Genomic DNA, 12,629 nt, shown 5'->3' on the forward strand with positions numbered 1-12,629 from the left:
GCATCATCAGAGAGTCACTAACAGTCTGTGCCTTGGATGTGGTGCATAAGCTTTTTCAACTTGTTTCCTCATCTCTAAAATTAGGGAAATGGCAGTACTTACCTCTTAGAATTGCTGTGAGATTAAATGGGATGATGACCATAAAAGACTTACCCTGGTGTCTGGCACATAGTCATTTATATCAGTTGGAATGTTTTTGCTTACAAGAGACAGAAAACTTGACCAGCAGTGGCTTACATCATGTATTTATTTTTCTGTTAACAAGCAGCCTGGGGTGGACAATCCACAGAACTGTTTAGTAATGATGGGCATCTGGCCCTGCATCTCTGGAATTCTCCTGACCTGCCTTCACAGTGTAAAAACACCTGCTGCTTTTCAAGTGCCTCTCTTTTGACAGCAATAAGTAGATCTTTCCTAAGAAGCCCAAGAGACTTTCTTATATGCTCCAAGGGCCAGAAATATACATCAAGTGCATAGTACAGGGTCTGGCATCTACTAACTAATCAGTACAATTTAGGTATTAGATGATAGTGATGATGGTGGTAATGGTGATGATGATGATGGTGGTGGTGGCTGTGATGATGGTGGTGATGATGCAATAGAGAGGCAAAACATATGTACTTTCTGTTTATAATCAAGACCATCTGTCAACTTCTGGATCCATTTGTCCCTCTCTTCTAAGGTCTGATATAAAAAGATGGAATCACAGAATACAGAAGCATATTGGAATAAGTTAAGGTATTGCTTGGGAGAGTACAAAGGAAGGACAGTCACAAACAAATATAAGTAGATAAAATAGGATATCGTGGGAATACCAGGGAGGTTGGTAAAGTTAGAAATAGCATAGAATCATAAACCATGATTTCTGAAAGTCCTTCTCATTACCAGAGCAATGAATGAGTCTTCTCTGAAACCAGGGCCCAAAGAAGGTAAATAATTAACTCAAGGTAACACAGAAATTCAATTAGAACTTAGGCTTCCTAAAGCCTATAATTTAAAAAAAAAAAAAATTTGTTATGAAAAAATGCAATCGAAAGGTGAAAGAAATGCCTAAAATAAACTCTGATTATTAGTGGAGTCAATTGTTGCCCATCTGCCATAATTTTTTTTAGATTTTATTTTATTTGCATTTTTATTTTATTTTTTAATATAAATTTATTTTAATTGGAGTGTAATTACTTACAATATTATATTGGTTTTTGCCATATTTTGACATGAATCCACCCCAGGTGTACATGTGTTCCCCATCCTGAACCCCCCTCCCACCTCCCTCCCCATTCCATCCCTCTGGGTCATCCCAGCGCACCAGCCCCGAGTATGCTGTATCATGCATCGAACCTGGACTGGCAATTCGTTTCACATATGATAATATACATGCTTCAATGCCATTCTCCCAAATCATCCCACCCTCTCCCTCTCCCACAGAGTCCAAAAGACTATTCTATACATCTGTGTCTCTTTTGCTGTCTCACATACAGGGTTATCTTTCTAAATTCCATATATATTTGTTAGTATACTGTATTGGTGTTTTTCTTTCTGGCTTACTTCACTCTGTATAATAGGCTCCAGTTTCATCCACCTCATTAGAAATGATTCAAATGTATTCTTTTTAATGGCTGAGTAATACTCCATTGTGTATATGTACCACAGCTTTCTTATCCATTCGTCTGCTGATAGACATCTAGGTTGCTTCCATGTCCTGGCTATTATAAACAGTGCTGTGATGAACACTGGGGTACACATGTCTCTTTCAGTTCTGGTTTCCTCGGTGTGTATGCCCAGGAGTGCGATTGCTGGATCATATGGCAGTTCTATTTCCAGTTTTTAAGGAATCTCCACACTGTTCTCCTTAGTGGCTGTACTAGTTTGCATTCCCACCAACAGTGTAAGAGGGTTCCCTTTTCTCCACACACTCTCCAGCATTTATTGCTTGTAGACTTTTGGAAGGCAGCCATTCTGACCGGCGTGAGATGGTACCTCATTGTGGTTTTGATTTGCATTTCTCTGATAATGAGGGATGTTGAGCATCTTTTCATGTGTTTGTTAGCCATCTGTATGTCTCCTTTGGAGAAATGTCTGTTTAGTTCTTTGGCCCATTTTTTTATTGGATCATTTATTTTTCTGCAATTGAACTGCAGGAATTGCTTGTATATTTTTGAGATTAATCCTTTGTCAGTTGCTTCATTTGATATTATTTTCTCACATTCTGAAGGCTGTATTTTCACCTTGCTTATAGTTTCCTTTGTTGTGCAGAAGCTTTTAATTTTAATTAGGTCCCATTTGTTTATTTTTGCTTTTATTTCCAATATTCTGGGAGGTGGGTCATAGAAGATCCTGCTGTGATTTATGTCGGAGAGTGTTTTGCCTATGTTCTCCTCCAGGAGTTTTATAGTTTCTGGTTTTACATTTAGATCTTTAATCCATTTTGAGTTTATATTTATGTATGGTGTTAGAGAGTATTCTAGTTTCATTCTTTTACAAGTGGCTGACCAGTTTTCCCAGTACCACTTGTTAAAGAGATTGTCTTTTCTCCACTGTATATTCTTGCCTCCTTTGTCAAAGATAAGGCATCCATAGGTGTGTGGATTTATCTCTGAGCTTTCTATTTTGTTCCATGGATCTATATTTCTGTCTTTGTGCCAGTACCATACTGTCTTGATGACTGTGGCTTTGTAGTAGAGCCTGAAGTCAGGCAAGTTGTTTCCTCCAGTTCCATTCTTCTTTCTCAAGATTGCTTTGGCTATTCGAGGTTTTTTGTATTTCCATACAAACTGTGAAATTATTTGTTCTAGCTCTGTGAAAAATACTGTTGGTAGCTTGATAGGGATTGTATTGAATCTATAGATTGTTTTGGGTAGTATACTCATTTTCACTATATTGATTCTTCCAATCCATGAACACGGTATATTTCACCATCTACTAGTGTCCTCTTTGATTATTTCACCAGTGTTTTATAGTTTTCTATATATAGGTCTTTTGTTTCCTTAGGTAGATATATTCCTAAGTATTTTATTTTTTCGTTGCAGTGGTGAATGGAATTGTTTCCTTAATTTCTCTATTTTCTCATTGTTAGTGTATAGGAATGCAAGGTATTTCTGTGTGTTAATTTTATATCCTGAAACTTTACTATATTCATTGATTAGCTCTAGTAATTTTCTGTTAGAGTCTTTAGGGTTTTCTGTGTAGAGGATCATGTCATCTGCAAACAGTGAGAGTTTTACTTCTTCTTTTCCAATTTGGATTCCTTTTATGTCTTTTTCTGCTCTGATTGCTGTGGCCAAAACTTCCAAAACCATGTTGAATAGTAGTGGTGAGAGTGGGCACCCTTGTCTTGTTCCTGACTTTAGGAGAAATGCTTTCAATTTTTCACCATTGAGGATAATGTTTGCTGTGGGTTTGTCATATATAGCGTTTATTATGTTGAGGTATGTTCCTTCTATTCCTGCTTTCTGGAGGATTTTTATCATAAATCGATGTTTAATTTTGTCAAAGGCTTTCTCTGAATCTATTGAGATAATCATATGGCTTTTTTTTTTTCAATTTGTTAATGTGGTGTATTACATTGATTGATTTGCGGATATTGAAGAATCCTTGCATCCCTGGGATAAAGCCCATTTGGTCATGATGTATGATCTTTTTAATATGTTGTTGGATTTATCTGCCAGGATTTTACCCTCCCATCCTGGCATAAAAAGTTAATAAGCAAGCGTTTTCTGGTTATAAACAACAGAAAATACCAAAGTTTCCTTGTTTTTCTGAATGGCACAAACCCCTGATAAGCAAACCTTGCTTTCAAAAGATTTCATAATCTAAAGTATGTGCTTAGTCACAGCTGAACTCTTGATTCATTGCCCCTGGAAACAAAGAGAAATCTCTAATTCAGTAAAATATAAATGATCTGGGATAAAATCATGGTTTGTGTCCCCTTGAAAATGCTTAGTTTTTCAGAAATAGACTCACAGACAGAGAAAACAAACTATGGTTACCAAAGAGGAAAGTGGGGAGGAAGGGATAAATCAGGGATTCAGAACTAACAGATTGAAAGAAAGTGAAAGTCACTCAGTCGTGTCCGACTCTCTGCCACCCCATGGACTGTATAGTCCATGGAATTCTCCAGGCCAGAATACTGGAATGGGTAGCCCTTCCCTTCTCCAGGTGATCTTTCCAACTCAGGGATCAAACCCAGGTCTCCCACATTGCAGGCGGATTTTTGCTTCTCAGAAATAGACTCATAGACAGAGAAAACAAACTATGGTTACCAGAGAGGAAAGGAGGGAGGAAGGGATAAATCAGGGATCAGAATTAACAGATACACACTACTATATAGAGGGTTCCCGGGTGGAGCTAGTGGTAAAGAATCTGCCTGCCAATGCAGGAGATGCAAGATATGCAGGTTCAATCCCTGGATCAGGAAGATCCCCTGGAGAAGGGAATGGCTACCCACTCAAATATTTTTGCCTGAGAAATCTCATGGACAGAGGAGCCTGGCAGGCTATAGTTCATAGAATCACAGAGTTGGACATAACTGAGCACACTGCTATATATAAAATAAACAACAAAGACCTACTGCATAGCACAGGAAATTATATTCAATACTTTGTAATAATACATAATAGAAAAGAATGTGAAAAAGAATACAAACATATATGTATGTGTTTATGTATATAAAAATACACACTCACACACATATGTATACACACTTTGCTGTATACCTGAAACTAACACAACATTGTACAATAGATCAACTATATTTCAGTTTTCTTAAAGTCCAGTTTCTTTGTCCCTCTTGAAATAGAAACAGCTTCTCATATCATAATCCCATGATATTTAACAGCTTTTATTCCACCTCATTTCTTGATTTGGCAATCTGTCCATGGACTGAGTACATATACAATAGATGGGAAATAAGTATGTGTCAAATGCTATCTAAGCATTAATAAATATCTATTCATCTAGATATTAAAAAGATGGTATTAACTTGAATATCAGAGAGACAAAACATAGTGGCACATCAGAGGAGATGGCAGCCAGAGTTAAATCCCTAATAATACTTAATTTATATCAACATCTTCCACAATCAGATGTTACACTATGATTTTGACATGGATTGTCTATTGCATTTCATCCTTACAACAAGCCTCTGAGGCAGGAACAGCTATTGTCAACACCCACTTGGTAGATGAAGAAACTGAGGTTTAGAGAGCATCAGCCAATTGGAAAATGATGGAGCCAGGATTTGAATAGCATTGATTAGGGCTGTACTCAGTTGAGTGTAATAGGAACCAGATTTAAGTGGCTTAACCCAATAAGGGTTTAATTTTTCTTACATAACAAGGAATTCAAGCATAAAGAATTCAGGGCTCATAACCAGCCCAGGAAGTCATCAAAGACCCAAAGACCCAGCTGCCTTCTTGCTTCCACAGGCACCACCCTTAACCTGTGGCTGTTGTCCGCACAGTCAGAAGAGTACTTCTGCGCCTCCAGGCACTGCATCTGTCAGGAAGCAGGAAGAAGCAGAAAAGCAAGAGACAAAGGTTGCTCAGTCGTGTCTGACTCTTTGCTGCTTCATGGACTGTAGCCCACCAGGCTCCTCTGTCCATGGAATTTTCTAGGCAAGAATACTGGAGTGGGTTTCCATTCCCTTTTCCAGGAGATCTTCCTGACACAAGGATCGAACCCAGGTCTCCTGTATTGTAGGCAGCTTCTTTACCAGCTGAGCCACCAGGGAAGCCCATGAGAGACAAAGGACATGTAAGCAAATCTGTTCCTTTCTTATCAAGAAAATGGTAGCTTTTCCAGTAGAATTCTATTTATAACTAGTTGACCAGAACAGGCTGTTAACACAGTTACTCTAGCTGCAGGGACATATGGAGATGTGAACACTCAACCTAGCACACTGTTGCCCTAATAAAACTCTGGTTCTGTTACTGAGAAGTAGAGAGTACTTATTGTGTAGACAACCAACAGTCCCCGTACTGAATCTAGGCAGCTATTATTAAAGCTCAAGAAATAAATGTGCCCATAACCTCTATGCCAGCACAAACATCAATATCCTATCTCACCATTCCCCACCAAAAAACTGTTTGAAGCCAACTTGTCACTGGAGTGACAAGTTTTTTGCTGTTGTTGTTTGGTTTTTTTTACATAGCTTCTTCTAAAAACCCAGTCCTGGAGCATAGAGGGAGGAAGCCTGAAAGCTGCCTGGGTCCTATAATTATCACTTGCCTCCCACTCCCCTTTTCAATGCAGTAAATGACCATCAAGCCTTCTGCTCCCCAATGACCAAACACCGAAAATAATTTTCTTTGAGAAGACTTTGTTCCACCTAATTTGTGAGTAAAATTTCCTAAGGGCAGCAGTGAAAGGTCTAAGATAATGAGGAAGTCTTCAAACTCAGGGGAACTGATGAGATCTGCTCTCAAAGTCGCCATACACCATTAATCAATTGTTACTAGGCAGAGTCACAGAACCCAGATAGAGGTCAGCAGATCACATGACCCATGGCCAGCCAAACGGCCAGCATCCTGCTGCTTAAACGAAAGCAGAAGTGACTTTGTAACTCTTCCCACTTAAGCCAAATTCATAACTTATGCTGATTTTTCATAGCCAGGGTTCAGTTTAGACTGTGGAGAGCCACTGAGTAAAATAAAGTAAAAACCCAGAGGTGGGGGGGAAAGTGTGTGTGTGTGTGTGTTGACAGGGGCAGTGTTACCAAGTAAACAAGATAAGCTGGCCATAAGATTTACAAGAAAAACAAATTGGAAATAAAAATCACATTTTAGCAGACTACCCAGTTTTACTTAATGTGTTCTTATTTGAAAATTACAAGTACCTTTACTCATTATTCCCATACTCATTTAAATTTATTCTTGTCCTTTTTTTTCAGTCTAAATCACAGATGCTGTGTTTCTTCATTTTCCACAGGACATAGTATTTTTATTTTTCAAATGCTCTGTAAACCTAAATAGTCTCTATTATGTCAGATTTGGACACATCTTGACCTTCTTTGACTTCTGTTTGTCACTGTTCATATGCTAAGGTGCTTCAACTATTTGTAAGAGTATCTTTAGATGGTTCTGAAAGGTAGATAACTGAACATTTCAACATTACCTTTAAGTATTTCTTATGTTAGCAAAATAAAAAACTCTCTCTCTAAATAAAAAGGGAGATTTAGTACATTCTTCCTCTGATTCTAGAAATTTTTGAGCACTAAGGAAAAATATAAATTAAAAAATAAAATCATGTATTACAGAGGGCAGGGCAATTTTATTTAATAAACAATTCCCTCCTACATTGGTTCAGCCTATTCTTTTAGTCATACTTGGGACAAGATGCTGGGCAACAACCACGTTTAACAGAAATACCGAAAATACCATCCAGAGAAACAAACTGGGTCATATTAAGGTTATGTTTCCATATCCACTTAGATATGGAACAGTTAGTGCTTGGAAGTTCCCAGTTTAGTTCCTAAAATAAGAGAAATCCTCTAATTTGTCAAATAAAAACTTTCCCACACTTATACCAAAGCAGAAAAATCTGTGCAGATCAAACTTACCATGACAGAAGATGAAGACACAAAATGATTTAGTTTAGGATCTCTGGTGTGTATTTTTAGTTTAGGCTAAATGTTTTCTAATATCACGAATTCTTTAAGTTCTAGAAGTCAGAGAGCACGTCCAGTGAAATACTTTGGAATCTTTCTGACAAAGGCAAAAGAGAAGCAAAAGTTAAATCTTGCATGCATTTCAACCAGCCTTCCACATTTAGGAATTTATAGTATAAAAATAATCAAAAGAATACAAATAAGAACATGTAAGATATATTCATCATATTAATTACAAAAAAATTTGCTAATAGTGAAATCTGCAAGTCACTAAAATGTCCCAAAACAATGGATTGTTGAATTGCATTATGTCTATGCAATGAAATACTCCGTAGGTCTTTGAAACAGCAATAAAGGTCACTATTTATTGATACTGCAAAGATAGCCACAGTTCAGAGTGATAGGGAAGAAAATCAGCTTATAGAACAATGTATGCAGTATGAGCTCATTTTTGCAAAAAGAGTACAAAGATACAATATGTTAAGAAAAAAGTATTAAAAAGACATGCTCCAAAATGTAAACAGTGATTGTGACTGGGTTTATTAGGCCATAGACAATTTTCACTTTTTTCCACAGTAGACAATTCATGTCAAGATCTCAGCTTAGTATCTGACACATGGTCCATATATATTAGGTACTATTCATATTAGGGTTTTAATTTATCAGTCATTGCCTCTGATGTGTCACTGTTTTTTGTCTCCTAAGTAATTTCTTTTTCTTTTTTTCTAACAATAATGAGAAAACTATGCAAGAAGTGATTTCCATTTTGAGAAAAAAAGGGGGCTGGGGGGAGGTTAGGGAGAGGTTTCTGCACCAATACTTGTCTTCCCATCTGGGTTAGTGACATGCATGCAAAGGGCCTAAAAAGAGAGGTGGAGGGGAAGTGAGAAGGAAGACTTCGCCACAGTAAATGAAAAGCAAACAATATGCACATCAGCATCCCAAGATGTACCACTCTGCTGGGAAAATCCAAGACAAAAGAATTTTCGGACACAACAGTTCAAAGCATATTGCACCTGTCAAAACGTCTGTCATCTTCTATAGAAAGGCACCATTCTAAGAGAGAAAAGGGAAACTTTCGCAAAGTCACTCAGGAACAACAGCTTACTTTGTCTCCTTCCTCTGGTCAACTCCTCCATCTGAAAGCCATTTAGCTCCATGCTATAGCTTGCCTGGAAGGACCAGACAATAGGAAGGTCTCTTTCATTGTCAAGGACAGTTACACTTTGAAGATGACGCTCAAAAGAGGTTAAAATGGGTCAACAAGCAATTGTTGGCCCTATGCAAGGACATGCGAAGAGGACATTGTTAAAGTCACACACACACAAAAAAAAATCTCTATCTCAAAGAATTCAATTTTAACCTAGAGGAGATGTGGGAAGGAAGAAACTAAAACGCAATACTGGTTTTATCCCAAAGAGGAATTAGGAAGGGAAGGGATCTACCCCAAGAGGATTAATTAATAGACAGTTTGGGGATGGTCTTTGCCATTCCAAATATCTATCCATACTGTGTATTAAGAAGATAAGTGTAATTTAGGGCAAAGTGAGAAAAATGTGACTTTTCTAAAAATAATATGCAAGTGGTGTTAATTTCATGCTGGTTATTACATTTGTTCAGAGTTTTATTTTCTAGATTCACTCTGGGAAATGTGTTTGGCATGTAGTCAGATGATAGGTAAAGGCTGGGTGGGTGGGTATATTTAAATAGTAGTTATTTCTTTTGACCAATTTCTTAGATATCTTTAAAAGGAAAGTCTCAGAACCCATCAGAGCAAAGATGATCTAAAAAGAAGAAACAAGGAAAATCTGAATCAGCCCAACTCTATGCCTATATTCACAGTCTGATTCTGCCTTGTTTAGGCCATGTGACTCTGGACAAGTAACTTAACCTCCCTCTTGTCAGTTTCCACTTGTATAAAAAGAGGTAACAACAACAGGCCATCAGAAATATTGGGAGGATTAAAGGAGAGAATGCATCCAGAAGAAATGAAAACATATATTTACATAAAAGCTTGTACACCCAAGTTTTTCATAATAAAAATGTACACACAGCATCATTCATAATAGTCAAATAGTGGAAATAATGCCAATGGAAAAATAAAATGTGGTCTAGCCACACAGTATAATATTATTCAGTCATAAAAAGGAATAACATATTGACATCCCATAACATGGAAGAATATTGATAAACTATGTTAAATGAAGGAAGCCAGTCACAAAAGACCACGTATTATATAATTCCGTTCGTATTAAATTCCCAGAATAGGGAAATCCATAGAGACAGAAAGCAAATTAGTGATTGTTCAGAGCTAGAGATTGGAGAAGGAGAGAACAGAAAGATGATAGCTAAAGGGTATAAAGTTTCTATTTGAGTAGATGAAATGTAAATTACTGTGATGATGGCTGCACATATTTGTCAATATATTAAAAACCAGTGTATGGTACACTTTAAATGGATGACTTGTATAGTGCACAAATTATATCTCATAGTTGCTAAAAATAAACAAAAGAGACCAAGCAAGAATGATGGACAAACCTTTGTGGCAAAAAACAAAACAAAATACTTTTTTTAAAGGAGGGTGGAAAAATACCATAATAAAGGAATTAGAACTGTGCTTGGCATAGAGTAAGAACTCGATAAATACTGAGTATCAGTAATTATTTTTATGAGTAAGTATAAATCATTGTGAACAGCTTTGGAAAAAAGAGTACTGTTATGTAGTATGACTAACAGTAAGACTGAAATTTCAACTTTAATCTTAAAATATTAATTTTTAAAAAATATTTCAAAATTCAACCTTATCCCCTGAAATCTAAAGATAATCCATTCTTAAATAATCTACTTAAAAGGTAAATTTCAAAATGAAATGCAGCCCTTTCTCTTCTTTAATGAGTTTGCTATGTAAGTATATTAAATTATCTGTGATTGTCAAATCTTCAAAACATGAGAAATGTGAGAAAGCTCTTTCATTATGAAATACACTTACAACTGGAATCATTCTTTAAAAAATAACAAACTTTGGGGGACTTTCCTGGTGGTTCCATGGTTAAGAACCCACCTTCCAATGCAGGTAACATGGGTTCAAACCATGGTCAGGGAACTAAGATCCCACAGGCCATGTGTCACAGCCAAGAAATTTTTTTTTTTTAAGTTTAAAACCACCTTTAAAAAAATGGTTACTTGTGATGGTAGATACTGCCGACTGTCATTTTGTACTCTGAACTCTTCTAAACTGAAGGTTCTTAGTGAAATATTTTGTTAATTCATCAACTATTTACTTCATTTTTAAAATATAGAATGCTTGTGAGCATGAGGGTTGGAGGAAGTCACTGTCTGAACAAATTGCTTTGTCTGTTTCCTCATCAATAAAAGAGATACTACAGTACTACTTAACCCCACAATGCTCTGATGAAGGTAAGGAATATAGAGACATGATCACTTGGTCACCAGAAATAATACTCACTGTCAGTGTAGGCAGCTGGATCTAGAAGCCTTCCATTAGCCCTGCATAATTGATGGTGATATTTGTGCTAATTATTGTTGATACTTGTAGGAGGAAATGGCAATCTGCTGCAGTGCACTTGCTTGGAGAATCCCATAGACAGAGGAGCTTGATAGGCTACAGTCCATGGGATTGCAAAGCGTCAGACACGATTGAGTGACTAAACCACCACCACCATTGCCTATACTAGTCACAAAATAATTATTTTCATTTGCACGGCAGTTGTGCTTTTCAAAATGCTTTGATTTGATAGAAACTTGATCCCCAAAGTATCCCTTGCAGTAAACAAAATGTTACCCTAATTTAACCAAGAAGATGCGGCAGCCAAAGGATGGAGAGACAAGACGCTAAGTTCAGATCACATTTAGAGGAACGTACTCCCAGCTCTTCAGATCCAAGTCAGCCCAGCTCCTGAGTTCTTCCTTACCTCTCCCTCTATGATGTCCTATCCCTTCCACCACTTTGATGCAGGTCAGCTCTAGTAATCTTGGAAACTGCTACCATCTTTAACAAACTTCAAAACCACCTTCCCTTTCTTAAGTTTCTGAGACTTCATTCACAGAGATGATGTTGCTTCACACAAAAAGAACTATGTGATGATCATCTCTGCTCTTCAAAGTGTTCAGACATATCATATGTTATCAACTCACAACACTCACTTCCCACTCTCCACTTTGTTACAAGGAAGAGAGGGATATGAGTAGAGTTTCTAAACTTTCCACATTTAGGTACTTACCTCACTTAAGTGCCAACAGCATGAAATAAAAACTAATTTATATATGATATCTATATAGATGGAATATACACATATATTCATTGTACTTACATAATAGTTCTAATAACACAGTATACAATAATATGGCTTATATACAAAAAATATTATATAGTATATAATAATATCACATATAAAGCTTCCCTGGTAGCTCAGACAGTAAAGAATCTGCCTGCAATGCAGGAGACTGGGGTTCGATCCCTGCGTTGGGAAGATACCCTGAAGGAGGTCATGGCAACCCACTCCAATATTCTTGCCTAGAGAATCCCATGGATAGAGGAGCCTGGTGGGCAAAAGTCCAAGGGGTGGCAAAAGGGTCAGACACAAATGAGTCAGTAAGCATGTATAAGCTTCAAAATATACAAATGTATATATAATGGTTAAGAATAAAGCCTCCTCATATATGAAGTAGCACTAATGACAATAGTAACTACTTCATGAAGCCATTGTGAGGACTTAAATGAATTAATATACTCTAAATGCTTAGAACAGTCTCCAATATAAAATACACACTCAGGAAACATTGTCTGTAGGATGACTATTACTTATCCTACATATTAAAAAGGATTCCTCACTTGTAAACATTGTTCACTAGAGATCTCTTAAATATTTTGTTTCTTTCATGTACTAGTTTTTTAAATTTATCACTATTTTTCAACAAAACTTTCAGAAAAACATTTTTTACCCTAAAGCAACACATTATCTTCTTAGGAAGACTATTAAAGCATGTGGTAATAAATGTCCCTTAA

This window comes from Moschus berezovskii, chromosome 6, assembly GCF_049115385.1.
Source record: "Moschus berezovskii isolate FMDL1 chromosome 6, NW_MosBer_1.0, whole genome shotgun sequence".
Taxonomy (NCBI): domain Eukaryota; kingdom Metazoa; phylum Chordata; class Mammalia; order Artiodactyla; family Moschidae; genus Moschus; species Moschus berezovskii.